This window comes from Lathyrus oleraceus, chromosome 7 (assembly GCF_024323335.1).
Source record: "Lathyrus oleraceus cultivar Zhongwan6 chromosome 7, CAAS_Psat_ZW6_1.0, whole genome shotgun sequence".
Classification (NCBI taxonomy): Eukaryota; Viridiplantae; Streptophyta; class Magnoliopsida; order Fabales; family Fabaceae; genus Lathyrus; species Lathyrus oleraceus.
The window spans coordinates 467,594,024-467,613,805 of NC_066585.1; positions in this window are offsets into that span (position 1 = coordinate 467,594,024).

Genomic DNA, 19,782 nt, shown 5'->3' on the forward strand with positions numbered 1-19,782 from the left:
CATTTCTGGAACGTTTGAGAAAATTCTGGAAAATAGGATGAAGATCTTCATCGTGTTCTTCATGTTCATGCACATGTCCAGATTTCCTGCGTAATTACCTGCGGAACGCATAGGCTTTCCTGCGAAATTTGCCACGAGTTCATGTTAGTTACCTGCGGATTTTTTGAATCCAGGCAGGGCGCGCGCTTAGGGTTTGTAGGCCAAAACGCCAGCGTTTTGTGTGGCGCGCGCATTTGAGTTTGAAATGCGCCCTGGTTCGATACCGTGTGAGAACAATTGCCTTGCCTTGTTTTTCCCTTACTCTTTCATCATTTCATGCTTTGTTCCATTTCTTTTTTTTATTTTTTCATGAACTTCCAAAATTCACAACAATTTGAAAACTAAACCAAATTCATCCCAATTTTTTGCATTGTGTTTCTTTTTCTGTCTATTATTTTTTGATTATTAAAATGAAAATTGTGCTTCGCTGGATATTTTTTGGTGCTAGAGTGATTGAATACATGTCCATACTTGACATTGCCTTGCTATATCATTTGTGAAATGCTCATCTTTGATCCAATGAGTTTGAAATTTTGCATGCTATAACTAGACTCATTTCTTGTCATTTTGGTGTTGATTTGGTATTTTTACCATTTGTCATTGCTGTTTTATGAATGTGCTAAGTTGGTGTGACAATTTGTGTCACACCTTGTGATGTTCAATTTGAATGATGTGTTAGCCATGCCAAATGATATCCTATTATCCTGATTTTTTGTGTGATGCATGTAACAGATGTTGTGATTGATCATGATTTTTGTTGGACTTATTTGAATCATTTCTGATTTAAGTGAGATTTTTCATTCTGGATGGTCACATTTGAGCTTTAAAATTGCCTTGAACTTCATTTGATCATAAAATGCTTGTTCCTTATCCAATGCTTCTGAATTTTTGCACACTATTTCTAGACATGTTGAGTGTTATTTTGGATTTGGTTTGAGGTTTTTACCATGATCCATCCCTGTTTTATGCCTATGCTAACTTGGTATGACAATTTGTGTCACACATGTGCTTGTTGTGCTTGTCTTGACTTATGCTATGTGATTGCCATGCCTAATGATGTCCAATGCTTCTAATTTTTTGTGTGATGATCATGTTGTATGTCCTGTTTACTCATGAATTTTGCCAAGATTATTTGAATCATTTTTGATTTAATGTGCATTTATTTCTTCTGATGTCACAATGTGGTCACAATTTGCATACCTTGCCATGTTTGGTTCATGAAATGCTTTTGGTTAATGATATTGATATGGGACCTTTTGAGTTGTGTTCTTGATGTGATTGAAGTTGATTCATGTTAAATTTCATGTTCTGTTTTGAATGTTTGACATACTTTTGACCCTAGGCTTGGACCTAGTGGTTTGGACTCACTGTTTGGATTATGGATTTCAGGTTAAGAAGCACATTGCCATGATTGATGTTGGCTAACCTTATGTTGTTTTGTAGGTTGATGCCAAGTCATTTGTGTTGTGCCTATTGGCTTGTGGCTTGCACATTGTTGCCTAATGCCTTATTTGTTTAATTGTGTGATTGACTGTGTTTGTCTGTTTATTTGAATTGTGTACTGATTGGTTTAGATTTTTTCAGGTACTTAAGTTGCTTTGAGTTCTTTTGAACTTGCTTTGCTTGCTTGTGGATTGCTTAACCTAGGTATAATTCTCTGACTTCATGTAGTCTGGAAGACCTGTCCTGTTATGTGGGCAGGCACCTCTCTGAAGCCCTCCTTAAGAGGCAATGCTTGTGTTTGTTTATTTTTGTGCCAAGCAGGAAAAGTCCTCTTATGAGGCAATTGGCAGATAAAAGAGATGTGCAATCCATCTCCTGCTATTCAGTGTGTCATTCACTTTGCTCACACACCATGTGTTGATAAATTATGGATATTAACCCAAGATCTTTGTTGTGTCAGTCATATGTGGAGAAAAGTTCGTACTTTCTGAACTCCCACACTTTCACTTGTCTGAAGCTCTCCCAGGCCAGGGATAAGAGTTGTGAGGTCTTACCCTCACTTCCCATTTCATCAGCTTCACCCTAACTCTCAATGTTAGGGTTAAGGGCTAACTACACCCGATTCCAGTTGCCTTGTGTTTCACAGCCTAACCTTGTATGAGCCCAATTGTTTGCATATAGTGTGTGTGCTTGCTTTTTGTGCTTGTGTCTATTTGCTTGTGCTGTTTAGGATAGCTTGCTCCCTGTGCAAGTTAGATAGAAACCTTAACATAGGGATCGTATGCATGACAACTTCTATGCTTGAGTCGTAGTCTCCCTAATAGTTTGTGTCTCCCTTTGTATCTGGTTAGGCTAGTCCTTTTTTCCCTGCGTAGGGGAACTACGTCGCCCTGATCCTCATACCAGATGAGGTACGTAGGCAGGAGCTGAGCTGATCTCTCCGGGCGCCCTTTTTCTTTTTTAACCCCTTTGTGTGTGTTTGGAGTCCGACGTAAGTCCAGCGATTGGCAGTTGGTTTCCTGTGTCTTGTTTGCTTGTTGGAGTCTGACGTAAGTCCAGCGATTGGCAGTCGGTTTCCTGTGTGTGTATTTGTTGGTTCGGAGTCTGATGTAAGTCCAGCGATTGGCATTCGGTTTCCATGTTTGCCTGTTTGTGTTGGAGTTTGACGTAAGTCCAGCGATTGGCAGTCGATTTCCTGTGTGGTTTTGTTTGGCGTGCGTTAGCCGAGCTACGAGTGCTTTGATTCTTCTCCGGTTAGAGAAGATACGTATGCATAGGATGCGACATCCTAGCGAGCACGTTTCCCTCTGTCCCGAACTACGTCGACTCTGATGTCTGTGCCTGACAGACTACGTAGGCCCAGGATGCGATATTCTGCCGAGTTAGTTTCTTTTGTCTTTCTGTGTTTCCTTCCAGCCTTGTGTGATGTCTGAGCAGTTTTTAGAAACCTTATCCTTTCTTTTGTGCGTGGATCCCGTCGAGTACGACGGATGCGTAGGGGTGCTAATACCTTCCCTTCGCATAACCGAGTCTCGATCCCATCTCTCTTTGGTCGCGAGACCATGTCTTTTCCAGGTTTACTTCGAGCGTTTCCTTTCCCTCTTTTGGGATAAATAACGCACGGTGGCGGCTCTGTTGTTTTGTTTTCCCGCCGGTTTTTCGCGTAATGCGATAGCTAGCGACTCTGCTGGGGAAGATACAGAAGTTGACCTCTTGCTGGTCCATCTTCCCTAAGCGAGTCTCTCCTAGCGCTCTCTAGGATAGGGTTTGGTTGCTTTTGCTGTTACATTTATTGCATTTATTTGTTCATATTTGCATTTATGTTTGCATTAATCATATATTCATCTGTGCTGGTTGTGTTGGCACTCTGTTTGGGTGGGAGTTACTTGAGGTAAAAGGCCCAATACCCAGGCTATGAGTGAAATCTAGGACACCTAGGAATAGAGTGATTCATGGGAAGCGGGTGGTATTGCGCCACTTAGCGGAACTTGATATCACGAGCAGTTCAGACTCTGATGGGGTATTATAGTTACATACTTCGGGTGTGTATATGATGATATTCTATGAAAGGGTTATTTATGTTGCGTTTCTCTCGACCTTACCCTGACCTAGACGACACCCGTGAGTGGGGAGGGAATGATCATTATTACAGGTACAGTTGGTGACTTGTCGGTGACTTGTTGGTGACTTGTGATCCTGTTGGTGACTTGGTTCAGAATTGATGGGTCTCAGATGATTTGTGGGTCTCAGATGATTTTGTGGTTCCGAATTCAAGCCGAAGCTTTGATCCTGTGCTCCGAGAAATACAGCCAGCTAGTCTTGTCTGCATCATTTGCATCATAACATGTTTATTTTCAAAAAAAAACATGGTGGTAGATCCAGTGCCGTTGCAGACTCTTCTCCAGTTCTACGACCCAGAGCTTCGTTGTTTCACCTTTCAGGATTATCAGTTAGCGCCTACTCTTGAGGAGTACTCCATTCTGCTGAATATCCCGATCCGGTATCAGATTCCTTTCTTGGATGGGCCTAAGGAGGTTAATTTCAGAGTCGTTGCCAGAGCTTTTCATCTGAGTATCAAAAAAGTGAGTGATAATTGGAAATCCAGTGGTGATGTTATGGGTTTGCCTTTGAAGTTCCTGTTGAGGATTGCTAGAGAAGAAGCAAAGAAGGGAAATTGGGAAGTTTTTCATGCTCAGTTGGCCATCATGATCTATGGAGTCGTCTTGTTCCCGAGTATGCCCAATTTTGTGGACTATGCTGCAGTCACTATCTTTCTTGGAGGAAACCCAGTTCCTACTTTGTTAGCTGACATTTACTATGTTATTCACAGTAGGCATGGTAAGGGTGGAGCTATCAGATGCTGTCTCCCACTTTTGCTCAGATGGTTCTTGTCTCTCCTGCCAGTCAGTGGACCTTTTGTGGATGCTCAGAGCACTCATAAGTGGACTCAGAGGGTTATGTCTCTCACCTCCTATGATATCATATGGCAATATTACCGGATGGATGTGCGTAATGTCATCATGAGTTGTGGAGAGTTCCGTAATGTGCCACTTGTAGGGACTAAGGGTTGCATCAATTACAATCCGGTTCTTTCTCTTCGCCAGTTGAGGTTTGTGATGAATGGAAGACCACTTGATGCTGAGATAGCTGAGTGTGTATTTTAAGAAGCGGAGTGACCCTGTCAGTTTGGAGCGAGTGGGAAGAGCTTGGAAGACCATTGGTGTCAAGGATGGAGTTGACCTAGGGAAGAAATTTGCAGTTGCTATGCCTGAGTACCTTGATTGGGTCAAGAAGAGGGTTGAGACTTTGTTGTTACCCTATGATAGGATGAAGCCTTTGCAAGAGCAACCACCTTTGATCCTTGTTGAGAGTGTACCTGCTAAGCACTACAAACAAGCCTTGATGGAGAATCGTCGGTTGAAAGAAAAGGAACAAGACACCCAGATGGAGCTCTACAAAGCCAAAGCTGATAAGTTGAACTTGGCTCATCAACTCAAGGACGTGCAGGGTGAAGATACTGCTAGATTGAAGGGTAAGAAGAGATCCTATGAGGAGATGGAGAATTTGTTGAATGTAGAACACCGGGAATGCTCGAGGTTGCAGAGAGCTGAAGCCAGTTATCAGAAGAAGATAAGAGACTTGGAGAAGCAACTCAGAGACAAAGACATCCAGCTGAAGAATGAAGTTGACTTGAGACATGCATCAGAGAGCCAACTTGGAGGAGAAGTTGTGGAGCTCAGAAGACAATTGAAGGAGAAGCTCACTCCCTTGGCGGAATGTTCAGAGTGTGACCTGTTGATAGACCAGTGTCAGTACCTGAAGACTCTCATTCCTGGAAGCCATTTGTCTTAGCTTGTATCTCTGTGGTTTGTGTTGAGAATCATCTCCAGGCTTGTTGGATGGGATTCGTTGTTGTACTCTGATTATTTGGATCTTTGTTGTCAATGTTGTATGATCCTTGTTGCTCATATCCATAGATGAGTTGGTTGTTGATGTTTCACCTGGTGCTCAGTTATCTTGTGTTGCTTCCTTGTTGTTTGTTGCAGGTTGCCATTTCTTGAAGATGAATAAGGCTCTTGAATGCCTGAGAAATGAACATATCATGTGCATCATATACATCATTAGCATCATACACATATCATTTCGCATTACAGGTGTTCTTGTTCGTGACTTCTCACTCTGGTTCCTGTGTCAGGCAGGATAGCTGATCAACGTCCGCACCGTTACGCAACCAGATTGAATCATCAGAGAAACATGGACCAGGTTCAAGCAGAATTGGCGTAGATGAGGGCTAACATGGCCCAATTCATGACTATGATGCAAGGGGTTGTTCAAGGGCAAGTGGAGCTGCGTGCTTTAGCCCAGAGACAGGAAGCCGTGATTCCGCCGTGCAACCGTGCTTCAACAGTGGGTGTACCCATTCATGAGAATGATGCTACTGCTGCTCCCGCCAATGACTATGCCATGGGTGATGAGTTGAGGGGTATTAGAATCAACGGACAGCCTCTTGCTGCAGAGACTGTTAATGCCAGAGCTACCCGGGCTCCGATTCGCCTTCCTGCTCCGTTGGTTGACAGACAGGAGGACATGTTCACTCTGCTCAGTGAAGACGATGATGTAGTGAGAGTTGAAGAGAGGGACCGTAAAGTTGACGCCCTTGCTGAGAAAATCAGAGCTATGGAATGTCAGAACTCCCTGGGGTTTGATATGACCAATATGGGATTGGTGGAAGGGTTGAGGATCCCCTACAAATTCAAAGCACCCTCATTTGACAAATACAACAGTACTTCTTGCCCGCGCACCCATGTGCAGGCTTATTACAGGATGATCTCTGCTTATACAGATGACGAGAAGATGTGGATGTACTTCTTCCAGGATAGCTTGTCTGGGGCTTCCTTGGATTGGTACATGGAGCTTAAGAGAGATTCTATCCGATGTTGGAGGGATTTGGGTGAAGCCTTCCTGAGGCAATATAAGCATAATATGGACATGGCGCTGAGCCGGACTCAGTTGCAGAGTCTATGTCAAAAATCTGGAGAGAGCTTCAAGGAGTACGCCCAGAGGTGGCGTGAGTTGGCCGCAAGAGTACAACCCCCTATGCTGGAGAGGGAATTGACTGATATGTTCATCGGTACATTACAAGGTGTGTTCATGGACCGGATGGGAAGTTGCCCATTCGGTAGTTTCTCAGACGTTGTAATTTGTGGGGAGAGGACTGAAAGTTTGATTAAAGCTGGAAAAATTCAAGATGCTGGTTCCTCATCTTCCAAGAAACCATTTGTTGGGGCACCTCGCAGGAGAGAGGGTGAAACCAACGCTGTGCAACATAGAAGAAGTGCCAACAGAGGGCAATATCGTCAGGTTGCTGCTGGCACCTCAACCTCGTCAACAGCAACAACAGAGAGTTCAACAACCGCCACAACAACAACAACAACAGCAACGTCCGTATCAGCCGAGACAGAGGATGCCTAATCGACGTTTTGACCCGTTGCCGATGACCTGTGCTGAGTTGCTACCTGAGTTGCTCAGATTGGGATTCGTGGAGTTGCGTACTATGGCTCCGTTGACAAAGATACCACCGTGGTATGATGCCAACGTGCGTTGTGATTTCCACTCTGGTGCACCGGAGCACCATATTGAGAACTGCCGGGCTTTTCATCATAAGGTCCAGGACTTAATTGACGCCAAAACTATCAATTTTGCTCCTGTGCCGAATGTTGTAAATAATCCTATGCCTCAGCATGGTGCGCATAGAGTGAACAATGTTGAAGACGGTGAAGCTGAAGACTTGGTGGTCAGTATTGAGGAGATTCAGACTTCGCTGTTTGTTGTGAAAGACCGTTTGTTGGATGTGGGAATATTCTCGGGCTGTGACCAGGGCTGTGTAAAGTGTGCTGAATCAGAGAATGGTTGCATATAGTTGAGGGATGGTATTCAAAATTTGATTGATGAGGGTTGTTTACAGTTTGCTCGGGCTGCTAGAAATCGTGGGGTGGTGTCAACCGTCACCAGTTATTTCAAACCCTCTGAGGGACGTGGCCAGAGGACTGGTAGTGCGCCTACAACTAGTGGTACTCCTGTTACCATTTCTGCTCCAGTTACTGTCCGTGCTCCCGCTACCATTGCTGTGTCTGGTAGGGCTGTTAAACATAGTAGGGTCGTGCCATGGAAATATGACAATGCATATCGCAGCAACAGAAGGGCTGAGAATCAGGTCAGGCCGGTTAATCAGTCTCCTGTGACAATTGGTGTGCCAGCTAGAACTCCTGTGACTGTTGGTTCAGTTGTGGACAATGTTGGGGGACCCGGAGGTTTCACCAGAAGCGGTCGTCTGTTCGCACCACAACCGTTGAGAGATAACAATGTCGAAGCTCTTGCCAAGGCTAAAGGTAAACAAGCTGTGGTTGAGGAAGAACCTGCTCAGAAGGAGGCGCCTGAGGGCTCGTTTGAGAAAGACGTGGAGGAGTTCATGAAAATAATTAAGAAGAGTGACTACAAGATTGTAGATCAGCTGAATCAGACTCCGTCCAAGATTTCTATCCTCTCATTGCTCCTGTGCTCTGAGGCACACCATAACGCCTTGTTGAAGATGTTGAATTTGGCTTACGTGCCTCAAGAGATCTCCGTCAACCAGTTGGAGGGTGTGATTACCAATGTGAGTACCAGGCATGGTGTGGGGTTCACAGATCTGGACTTGGCGCCTGAAGGACGTAACCATAACAAGGCCTTGCATATCACTATGGAGTGTAAGGGTGCAGTGTTGTCTCATGTGTTGGTAGACACTGGCTCGTCGTTGAATGTGCTGCCTAAGAAGATCCTGGGTAAGATTGATGTTGAAGGGGTTGTGCTCACTCCGAGTGATCTGTTTGTGCGTGCATTTGATGGATCCAAACGGTCTGTTTTTGGTGAAGTCACGTTGCCGGTTAAGATTGGTCCGGAGGTATTCGATATCATCTTCTATGTGATGGACATTCAGCCCGCATATAGTTGTTTATTGGGGCGTCCTTGGATTCACGCAGCTGGGGCAGTTTCGTCAACTCTCTACCAGAAGTTGAAGTATGTCTGGAACGGTCAGATTGTGACCGTGTGCGGTGAAGAAGATATTCTGGTGAGTCACCTATCCTCTTTAAAGTATGTAGAGGTGGATGGCGAGATCCATGAGACTTTATGCCAGGCGTTCGAGACCGTTGCTCTTGAGAGGGTGGCTTTTGCTGAGTAGAAGAAGCCAAGTGCCTCAATTGCATCGTACAAACAGGCGGTAGAGGTTGTCAACTCTGGTAAAGCAGAAGGCTGGGGCAAGATGGTGGACTTGCCTGTCAAAGAAGATAAGTTTGGTATTGGTTATCAACCTCTGCAGGCGGAGCAGGGTGTGCAGACAGGTCCGAGTACCTTTACCAGCGCCAGGCTGATGAATCACGGCGATGTCTTTGCAGCCAGTAGTGAAGATGGGGACAGTGATTGTGATCTGGACAACTGGGTTCGCCTGTGTGCACCAGGGGAGTCGATCAACAACTGGACAGCAAAAGATGTGGTCCAAGTTACTCTTCAAACAGAGTAATTTTCTTTTGTTTTTTCATTTTGCACAAAATCCTACGTTCTGCCCAAGGCGTAGTGGTTCATTGTAGGGCCTCATCATGTTTTTCCAATGAAATCATTAATAAAGGTGTTTTGCAAACAATTTTGTGATCCCTATATTTCTATTTTTGCTTTCATTTTTCAAAAAAATAAAAATGGCAATGTTTTTGTTTTTGTGACTTTCTTGAACTCTTTTTCTAAAACAAAGCATTAAACATGCAGAAGTGATCTCACGGAATCCACTATGAACAGTTCTGTTATGGCTCAGTATGATTTCAATAATCCCATCTACCAAGCTGAAGAGGAGAGTGAGGAAGACTGTGAACTCCCTAAAGAATTGGTCAGATTGTTGAAGCAGGAGGAAAGGGTCATCCAACCTCATCAGGAAGAGTTGGAGATTATTAATCTTGGTACTGAGGACGCCAGAAAAGATATTAAGATCGGGGCTGCTTTGAAAGAAGATGTCAAGAGAAGGTTGATTGAGATGCTGAGAGAGTACGTGGAGATATCCGCCTGGTCATATCAAGATATGCCTGGGTTGGATACCGATATTGTGGTGCATAGACTACCTCTCAAAGAAGATTGTCCTTCAGTCAAGCAGAAGCTTCGCATAACTAGTCTTGATATGGCTGTTAAGATCAAGGAAGAGGTTCAGAAGGAGTTGGACGCGGGTTTTTTGTCAGTGACGACTTATCCCCCGTGGGTGGCCAATATCGTTCACGTGCCGAAGAAGGACGGCAAAGTCAGAATGTGTGTCGATTACCGGGATTTGAACAGAGCGAGTCTGAAGGATGATTTCCCATTACCTCACATTGATGTATTGGTTGATAATACAGCTCAATCGTCGGTTTTCTCTTTCATGGACGGTTTCTCTGGTTATAATCAGATTAAGATGGCGCCAGAGGACATGGAAAAGACGACATTCATTACACCTTGGGCCACGTTTTGCTATAAGGTGATGCCATTTGGGCTGAAGAATGTCGGTGCTGCCTATCAGAGGGCTATGACGACTCTCTTTCATAACATGATGCACAAAGAGATTGAAGTGTACGTGGATGATATAATTGCAAAGTCGCAGACAGAAGAGGAGCACCTGGTTAATTTACAGAAGTTGTTTGACAGACTGAGAAAGTTCAAGCTGAGGCTGAATCCAAACAAGTGTACGTTTGGTGTGAGATCCGGGAAGCTGCTAGGCTTCATTGTCAGTGAGAAAGGGATTGAGGTTGATCCAGCAAAAGTCAAAGCTATTCAAGAGATGCCTGAACCAAAAACTGAAAAGCAGGTTCGTGGGTTTTTAGGGAGATTGAACTACATAGCAAGGTTTGTATCTCACCTAACTGCCACGTGTGAACCAATATTCAAATTTCTAAGAAAGAATCAAGCTATCAGGTGGAATGATGACTGTCAGAAAGCTTTTGACAAGATAAAAGAATATTTACAAAAACCTCCAATCCTTATTCCTCCAGTTCCTGGGAGACCTCTGATAATGTACCTATCAGTGACCGAGAACTCGATGGGGTGTGTATTGGGACAGCATGACGAGTCTGGTCGAAAAGAGCATGCCATATACTACCTTAGCAAAAAGTTTACCGACTGTGAAATCAAATATTCACAGCTTGAGAAAACTTGCTGTGCTTTGGCCTGGGCTGCTCGCCGATTGAGGCAGTATATGTTGAACCATACTACCTTGTTGATTTCTAAGATGGATCCCGTGAAGTACATCTTTGAGAAGCCGACTCTCACCAGACGTGTTGCCCGCTGGCAGATGATTTTAGCTGAGTATGATATTCAGTACACGTCGCAGAAAGCCATCAAAGGTAGTATTCTGTCAGTCTACCTTGCCGAGCAACCGATTGACGATTATCAGCCAATGATGTTTGAATTCCCTGATGAAGACATCATGTATCTTAAGATGAAAGACTGCGAAGAGCCTCTTGTCGAGGAAGGACCGGATCCTGATGACAAGTGGACATTGATGTTTGATGGGGCTGTGAATGTGAACGGTAACGGTGTTGGGGCAGTGCTCATCAATCCAAAGGGTGCGCATATACCTTTTTCTGCTAGACTGACTTTTGACGTCACCAATAATGAGGCTGAGTATGAGGCTTGTCTCATGGGGATAGAAGAAGCCATTGATTTGAGGATCAAAACGCTTGACATTTTTGGAGATTCCGCTCTAGTGATCAATCAGGTCAATGGAGATTGGAATACCAATCAGCCGCATTTGATTCCTTACAGAGATTACACCAGAAGAATACTGACGTTCTTCAAGAAGGTGAAGTTGTATCATGTCCCCCGGGATGAGAATCAGATGGCTGATGCCTTGGCTACTTTGTCTTCTATGATCAAAGTTCATTGGTGGAATCATGTGCCACATGTTGCGGTGAATCGACTCGAGAGGCCTGCGTATGTGTTTGCAGCCGAGTCTGTTGTGGATGATAAGCTGTGGTACTATGATATCAAGAACTTCCTCAAGAGCCAGGAGTATCCTGAAGGTGCGTCGAAGAATGATAAGAAAACCCTGAGAAGGCTAGCTGGAAGCTTTTATTTGAATCAGGATGTTGTGTTGTACAAGAGGAACTTTGACATGGTTCTGCTCAGATGCGTGGATAGTGTCGCATTACGCGAAAAACCGGCGGGAAAACGAAACAACAGAGCCGCCACCGTGCGTTATTTATCCCAATAGAGGGAAAGGAAACGCTCGAAGTAAACCTGGAAAAGACATGGTCTCGCGACCAGAGAAAGATGGGATCGGGAGTCGGTTATGCGAAGGGAAGGTATTAGCACCCCTACGCATCCGTCGTACTCGACGGGATCCACGCTCAAAAGAAAGGATAAAGGTTGCTAAAAACTGCTCAAACACCACGCAAGGCTGGACGGAACACAGAAGGACAACAGAAACTAACTCGGCAGGATATCGCATCCTGGGCCTACGTAGTCTGTCAGGCACAAACATCAGAGTCGACGTAGTTCGGGACTGGGGGAAACGTGCTCGCTAGGATGTCGCATCCTATGCATACGTATCTTCTCTGACTGGAGAAGAATCAGAGCACTCGTAGCTCGGCTAACGCACGCCAAACAAAACCACACAGGAAATCGACTGCCAATCGCTGGACTTACATCAAACTCCACACAAACAGGCAAACATGGAAACCGAACGCCAATCGCTCGACTTATATCAGACTCCGAACCACTAACGCACACTGGAAACCAACGGCCAATCGCTGGACTTACGTCAGACTCCAACAAGCAAACAAGACACAGGAAACCAACTGCCAATCGCTGGATTTACTTCAGACTCCAACACACGCAAAGGGGTTGCAAAAGAAAAAGGGCGCCTGGAGAGATCAGCTTATCTCCTGCCTACGTACCTCATCTGGTATGAGGATCAGGCCGACGTAGTTCCCCTTAACAGGGAAAGAACTGCTAACCTAACCAGAGACTGGGAAATGACAAACTACCTTAATATGATCATAAAACAGCAATGACACATGATAAAAATACCAAATCAACACCATAATTTCAAGCAAAGTGTCTAGTTTCAACATGTAAAATTTCAGATTCATTGGATAAAAGCTCAAGCATTTCACAAATGATATGGCAAGGCAATGTCATGAATGGACATGTATTCAATCTCCTTAGGCAAAATAATTTCCAGGCCAGGAACAATTTATGAAAATATGATCAAAAAATAATAGACAGCAAATGTGGCACAATGCAAAAAACCACATATTTTTTGGATCATTATTCAATTATATATGAATTTTAGAAGATGAAGAAAAAATAAAAAAAAGGGATGTGAAGCATGTATATGAAATAGGAGGGAAATAGCAAAAATCATGAAGCACATTTGAAAATGCATGGCGCGGGGAATCGAAGTGAAGCACAGTTTAAAAGTTGGCGCGCTTGCTGAATGAACATGAACCAATCAGAATGCTAGCATGGCAAGGCACAAACCAATCATGCGCTAACCCTAAACAAACACATGCAAGCGCTGGAAATGGAATCCGCAGGTAAGCACATGAACACGCAACAAAATTCGCAGCAAACCGCATGCGTTCCGCAGGAAATTCCACATGAAATCTGGAGATGCATGAACACACGATGAAGATCATGAAGATCTTCATCCAATTTTTCCAGAAAATCTCAAAAGTTCCAGAAATCAATATTGAGCATATCATCATGTAGATCTTGCATCATACATCAACAATCAACAAACATTTCATCAAGAAATCAACAAATACGCATGGATCGAAGAGAATAAGTTTCATCATCAAAACTTTAAACAATCGTAACTCACTCAATTATGCATGGAATTCAATGATTTAAAGCTCAGATTAACCAGCATCACAAGATCTACAATAATAGCAAAATGAATTTGAGAAATAAGAGGATCGATTTGGAACCTCTTGAAGAGCAGCTTTGGCGAATCATGTTATCCAGGCCTTGCAATGCTTCCAATCTCTTCTAGAACACTTGTATGGATGATTGGAGGAAGAATTAAGGTTCAACTGCTCTTGATTTCACCAGAATTTGAGTTCACCATTAATGCTTCCAAGCTTCAAGCATGAGCAAAACTGCACTGTTTTCTTCACTTCCACGTATGAATCTTCTCAATAAAACTTCAGGAGCAAGAATCAATCACCAGAAAATGCTTGAATGTGAAGAAAATGCAAGAAAGTTTGAGAGGAAAATTTGGAGTGTTTGAGATCTAGATCTGAAAATGCCAAGCTAATCTGAAAAACAGTTAGAGATTTAGCTTATATATGCTCCACTAATCATGTTTAATTAAGCCCTAACCAAATGCTAATGGAATGGATTAAGTTTCAAGGTGTTTTGGCAAATTTGGTTTTTCACCCTTGTGCATGAAAATGCATGTGAATAGTGCACGAAATTTTTACTCAATTTCACTCAAAATGCTGTTTTGGAGCCAATGGTAATGGTACAATATCCAAACAATGCACCAAATTTAAACTTTAAAAATTCCCTCCAAAAATCAAGTGAAATTCAAATGATTATGTGATGACAATTGGTGTAATATGATGCATGATTTGGAAACTGGAGGTCAAAATAAGAATAATGCAAAAAGAACCACTCAATTTAGACTTTTGGTTTGAAAGTTATGCACATTTGAATCTCAAACCACACTTTGTCAAGATTGATCCATATTTTTTCAACCACACATGAGAAATCCATGATCTTGGACTTTTTGGAAATGGGAGAGAAAGATCTTCAACTTTCATGTTGGACAAAATTTCATTTGAAGCTTTCTTGATGATATAATCTTGAGTTGAATACCTTTCCATTTTTGGCAAATTCAAATTACAGGTCACCTTCAAATCCATAGTTGAACTGACAGTTGACTTCTGTTGACTTTTTAGGGTTTCAGATGATTTGCACATTGACTGATGAGCTTTGAACCTTCAATCTTTGGCCAAACCACTTCAAAATGATCCTTGGGTCACATGAACTCATTGTACCAACCCTAGGGCTTTGATCTCATGGAAAATGCACTTGTTGCCTTGCACAATTGAATCTCCTGACCAGACTTGCCTGATGACTTGATGGACTATGCAATGAACAATGCAATGTATATGACCTAAGATGAAAATGTATATACAAAATGGGAGGTGCAAATTTGAGGTGCTACAGCTGCCCCTATTCAATCAACTGGGAACCTGAACGGATGAGAGCAACGACTGTCAGATCTTCAAGGTACACAGGGATTGAATACCGAAGAGCCGTAGAAATTTGCACTCTGCGGGGATCCAAGAAAGGAAAATTCACCAACGGGAGCTTCCACTGGGATCTGATATTATCACTAGACCAGACAAGATGTCTACCAACAACTCCACTGGGGATTTTGATTTTTTTTATCAATGAAAAGGAACCACGACCCGTCATCGAAGGATGATGGATGGGAACAAAGAAATCACAACTAGACGCCAACGGACGACTAGGAAAAACTCGACGTTTACCGACACCAACGGAGAGGTGACCAGACATCAACGGATGACCTGGGGAACGAGATTACAACCGGTCGTCAACGGACGAATGGGAAAAACTCAACGCTTATCGAAACCAACGGAGAGGTGACTCCTGGGGAAAGAATATATGTTACGAACATCGGACGACGATGTTTACCGACATCAACAAAGAAGACCAGACATTTACGGATGACTGGGGGTGAGACTCGATGTTTACCGACACCTAAAGAATGGTGTTTAACGACGCCAAAAAGGGACACACATGGGTGTTGACATGACACTTACCGGTACCACATGAACGACATCTTCAACACATCAAGGCAAGGCTAAACACTTGCTGGGGGGTCTCACTGGGGAGAATCAAGCTTTCCGTTCGCGGACAGGTGAGGAAATAAACCTCTTTGGGAAATATCAATTCCGAATGCTGTCAGGAGCAACTGTAGCAAACGTGTCGTACAGATGTTGAACAAAGATCCGGCTCTGCCGGGGATATGGTCCAATTAGGTTTGACATATGAATGCATATGTTTGAATTTTTCTATGGCGTAATGCCCCAAATTGAATGGAAATGCTACGCGTTTTGAGGATGCAATGATCACTACATGCAAATGTAAATGATGAACTCCTGCTGGGGAGCCAACTCATCAAATACTCCAACTCTGCGGGGAGACTATGTCTGAGGAATACTCTGCGGGGAGTAGCACCGACTTCTCACTCATGCTGGAGAATAGCACCGCTGCTGGGGAAAAGTTAAATCCCAACCCACTCGGGGACTCTGCTAGGGAAACAACCGAAAGCGACTTCGCTGGGGAGAGATGCCAATCCATAGGTAGAATAAACTCTGCTAGAGATAATTTCCACCGAAACTGATCCACTCGGGGAACCTGCTGGGGAAAACCATCAACACAAACCTCTGCTCGGGAGATCTGCTAGGGGAACACATCACAACCCTTATGGGGACAGGCATTCACCACTCTACTGAGGAAAAGCATAACTTTGTTGGGGAAATAATATACCAGGCCACACTGGGGACAGACATCCATAACCCTGCCGGGAAAAAGCGTTCACAATCACGCTGGGAATAGCAGTACTTCAAACCAAACAGCTGGGGAATAAAACCACTCCACTGACACCTCCGTTGGGGATACAACATCCTTCCAACTCGGTGGGGATTAACATTCTCAGACTCAGTGGGGAACTGCTAACTTTCAGATTAGCTGGGAGTACAACCCACTCTCAGTCCTGGCGAGGACTTAACAATCCTTAGCTCTGTTGGGAATAAAAAGCACTATCCACAGACGTCTCTGCAGGGGATAAGAATAGCCCTGATAGCTTTGAGACTTGCTTGGCGAAACAGCCACTTCCAAGCCTGCTGGGGAATTCCTGATCTTGAGTATATGCTTGGGGAGATAAGTCTCGAACTTGCTTCATCTGCTGGGGAACATCCCCACTCTCTCACACTACTGAGGAATCAACCGTGACTTATCTGCTTCAGCCAAGGATCAAAAGGTAACAACCTACAAAACAGCACGACAAACATGCACCAGGGCATTGCATGGACAAGATGCGCTCAAGTGTCCTCAACATTCCAATGATTTTCAAATGTTTTATCTCTCTGCACATTATTGTCTAGCCTTCATGTTTTTATATGCAATGTTTATCAAAAATTCGGACGTTTTTTTTTTTTTGCAAACAAAACAGTAAAATAAAACAAGAGAGCAATTTATCAGAATAACGACTTTTATTGATTGAAAATGGCTTGAAAAGGCGAATACATCGGGAAGCAATTCCTAGAAAGAGGTAATTGCGCACAAAAGGGAAAAATCTATCTTAATGGCAATGTGAACACGGCATCCACTATTTCCCAATTCTGTTATAACTCACAGATCATCAGTTTTCTCCCGACTTCCTTGCTTTCTGAGAAGAATGATTGGACCGATCATATCCTTCGAGATGGTAGACGATGAAGCGCGATGAAGTACATATAACTCAGACTGTAGACTTCGCCTTAATCCCTCTTTTGCCTGGATCGCCCTTTCGGGTTTTCAATCCACCGGGATACCCATTTTTGCCTAAGCCGCCCTTGCGGGTTTTCGACTTACCGGGTGTACATATTCTTTTCATTTTTATCCCTAACTTTTGCCCGAACCTTTTCTCTTTTTTTTTCTTGGTTTGTCGGGATGCCCTTTTTTGCCCGGACTCTTTTATTCTTTTTGTCCAGCGGGTCAATTTACGCGAAGTATTTTTTGACTACATCTGAGTTAACAGGGGAAGGAAAATCTTCACCATCCATAGTTGTAAGCATCAAGGCTCCACCAGAGAAAACCTTCTTAACAACATATGGACCTTCGTAATTAGGAGTCCACTTGCCCTTGTTATCTGTACCGGGATGAAGGATCCTCTTCAAAACTAAATCACCGATCTGATAGCTTCGACGACGCACTTTCTGATCAAAGGCTCTCTTCATCCTTCTCTGATACAATTGCCCATGGGATACAGCTGCTAACCGTCTCTCTTCGATAAGGCTCAACTCATTAAACCTTGTTCGAATCCACTCAGCTTCGTCAAGCTTGACATCCAACAAAACTCTCAGAGAAGGGATCTCCACTTCAACAGGTAGGACAACTTCCATACCATACACAAGGGAGTACGGGGTTGCCCCGGTCGACGTACGTACTGAGGTACGGTACCCATGCAAAGCGAAAGGCAGCATCTCATGCCAATCCTTGTACGTTACGACCCTCTTCTGCACAATCTTCTTAATATTCTTATTTGCCGCCTCTACAGCACCATTCATCTTCGGTCTGTAAGGAGAAGAATTGTGATGTTCGATCTTGAAATCTTTACAAAGCTCCTTCATCATCTTGTTATTGAGATTCGAACCATTATCAGTAATGATTCTCTCAGGAACCCCACAACGACAAATGATTTCCTTCTTAATGAACCGGGCAACCACTTGCTTGGTAACATTAGCATAGGAAGCTGCTTCCACCCACTTGGTGAAGTAATCGATCGCAACCAGGATGAAGCGATGTCCATTCGAAGCTGTAGGCTCAATCTTCCCAATCATATCAATCCCCCACATGGCGAACGGCCAAGGCGAATTCATGACATTCAGAGGGCTTGGTGGTACATGCACCTTATCAGCATAGATTTGACATTTATGGCACTTCTGAGCGTATTTGAAACAATCGGATTCCATAGTCATCCAGTAATAACCGGCTCTCAATAATTTCTTAGACATTGCATGACCACCAGCATGGGTACCGAAAGATCCTTCATGCACTTCTTGCATCAACAGGTCTGCTTCGTGTCTATCCACGCATCTGAGCAGAACCATGTCAAAGTTCCTCTTATACAGCACATCATCCTGATTCAAATAAAAGCTTCCAGCTAGCCTTCTCAGGGTTTTCTTATCATTCTTCGACGCATCTTCAGGATACTCCTGACTCTTGAGGAAGTTCTTGATATCATAGTACCACGGCTTCTCATCAACAACAAACTCGGCTGCAAACACATACGCATGCCTCTCGAGTCGATTCACCGCAACATGTGGCACATGATTCCACCAATGAACCTTGATCATGGACGACAAAGTAGCGAAAGCATCAGCCATCTGATTTTCATCCCGGGGGACATGATACAACTTCACCTTCTTGAAGAACGTTAGTATCCTTCTGGTGTAGTCTCTATAAGGAATCAAATGCGGCTGATTGGTATTCCAATCTCCATTGACCTGATTGATCACTAGAGCGGAATCACCAAAAATGTCAAGCATTTTGATCCTCAGATCGATGGCTTCTTCTATACCCATGATACAAGCCTCATACTCAGCCTCATTGTTGGTTACATCAAAAGTCAATCTGGCAGAGAAAGGTATATGAGCCCCTTTAGGATTGATAAGCACTGCCCCAACACCGTTGCCATTCACATTCACAGCCCCATCAAACATCAAGGTCCACTTGTCATCAGGATCCGGTCCTTCCTCGACAAGAGGCTCTTCACAATCTTTCATCTTCAGATACATGATGTCTTCATCAGGGAATTCAAACACCATCGGCTGATAATCATCAATCGGTTGCTCGGCAAGGTAGTCTGACAGAATACTACCTTTGATGGCCTTCTATGACGTGTACTGGATATCATATTCTGTTACAATCATCTACCAACGGGCAATACATCCGGTGAGAGCCGGCTTCTCAAAGATGTACTTCACTGGATCCATCTTAGAAATCAACAAAGTGGTATGGTTCAACATATACTGCCTCAGTCGGCGAGCAGCCCAGGCCAAAGCACAGCAAGTTTTCTCGAGCTGCGAATATTTGATTTCACAGTCGGTAAACTTTTTGCTAAGGTAGTATATGGCATGCTCTTTTCGACCAGACTCGTCATGCTGTCCCAATACACACTCCATCGAGTTCTCAGTCACTGAAAGGTACATTATCAGAGGTCTCCCAAGAACTGGAGGTATAAGGATTGGAGGTTTCTTGTAAATACTCTTTTATCTTGTCGAAAGCTTTCTGACAATCATCATTCCATCTGATTGCTTGATTCTTTCTTAGCAATTTGAATATTGGTTCACACGTGGCAGTTAGGTGAGATACAAACCTTGCAATGTAGTTCAATCTCCCTAAGAACCCACGAACCTGCTTTTCTGTTTTCGGTTCAGGCATTTCTTGTATAGCTTTGACTTTTGCTGGATCAACCTCAATCCCTTTCTCACTGACAATGAAGCCTAA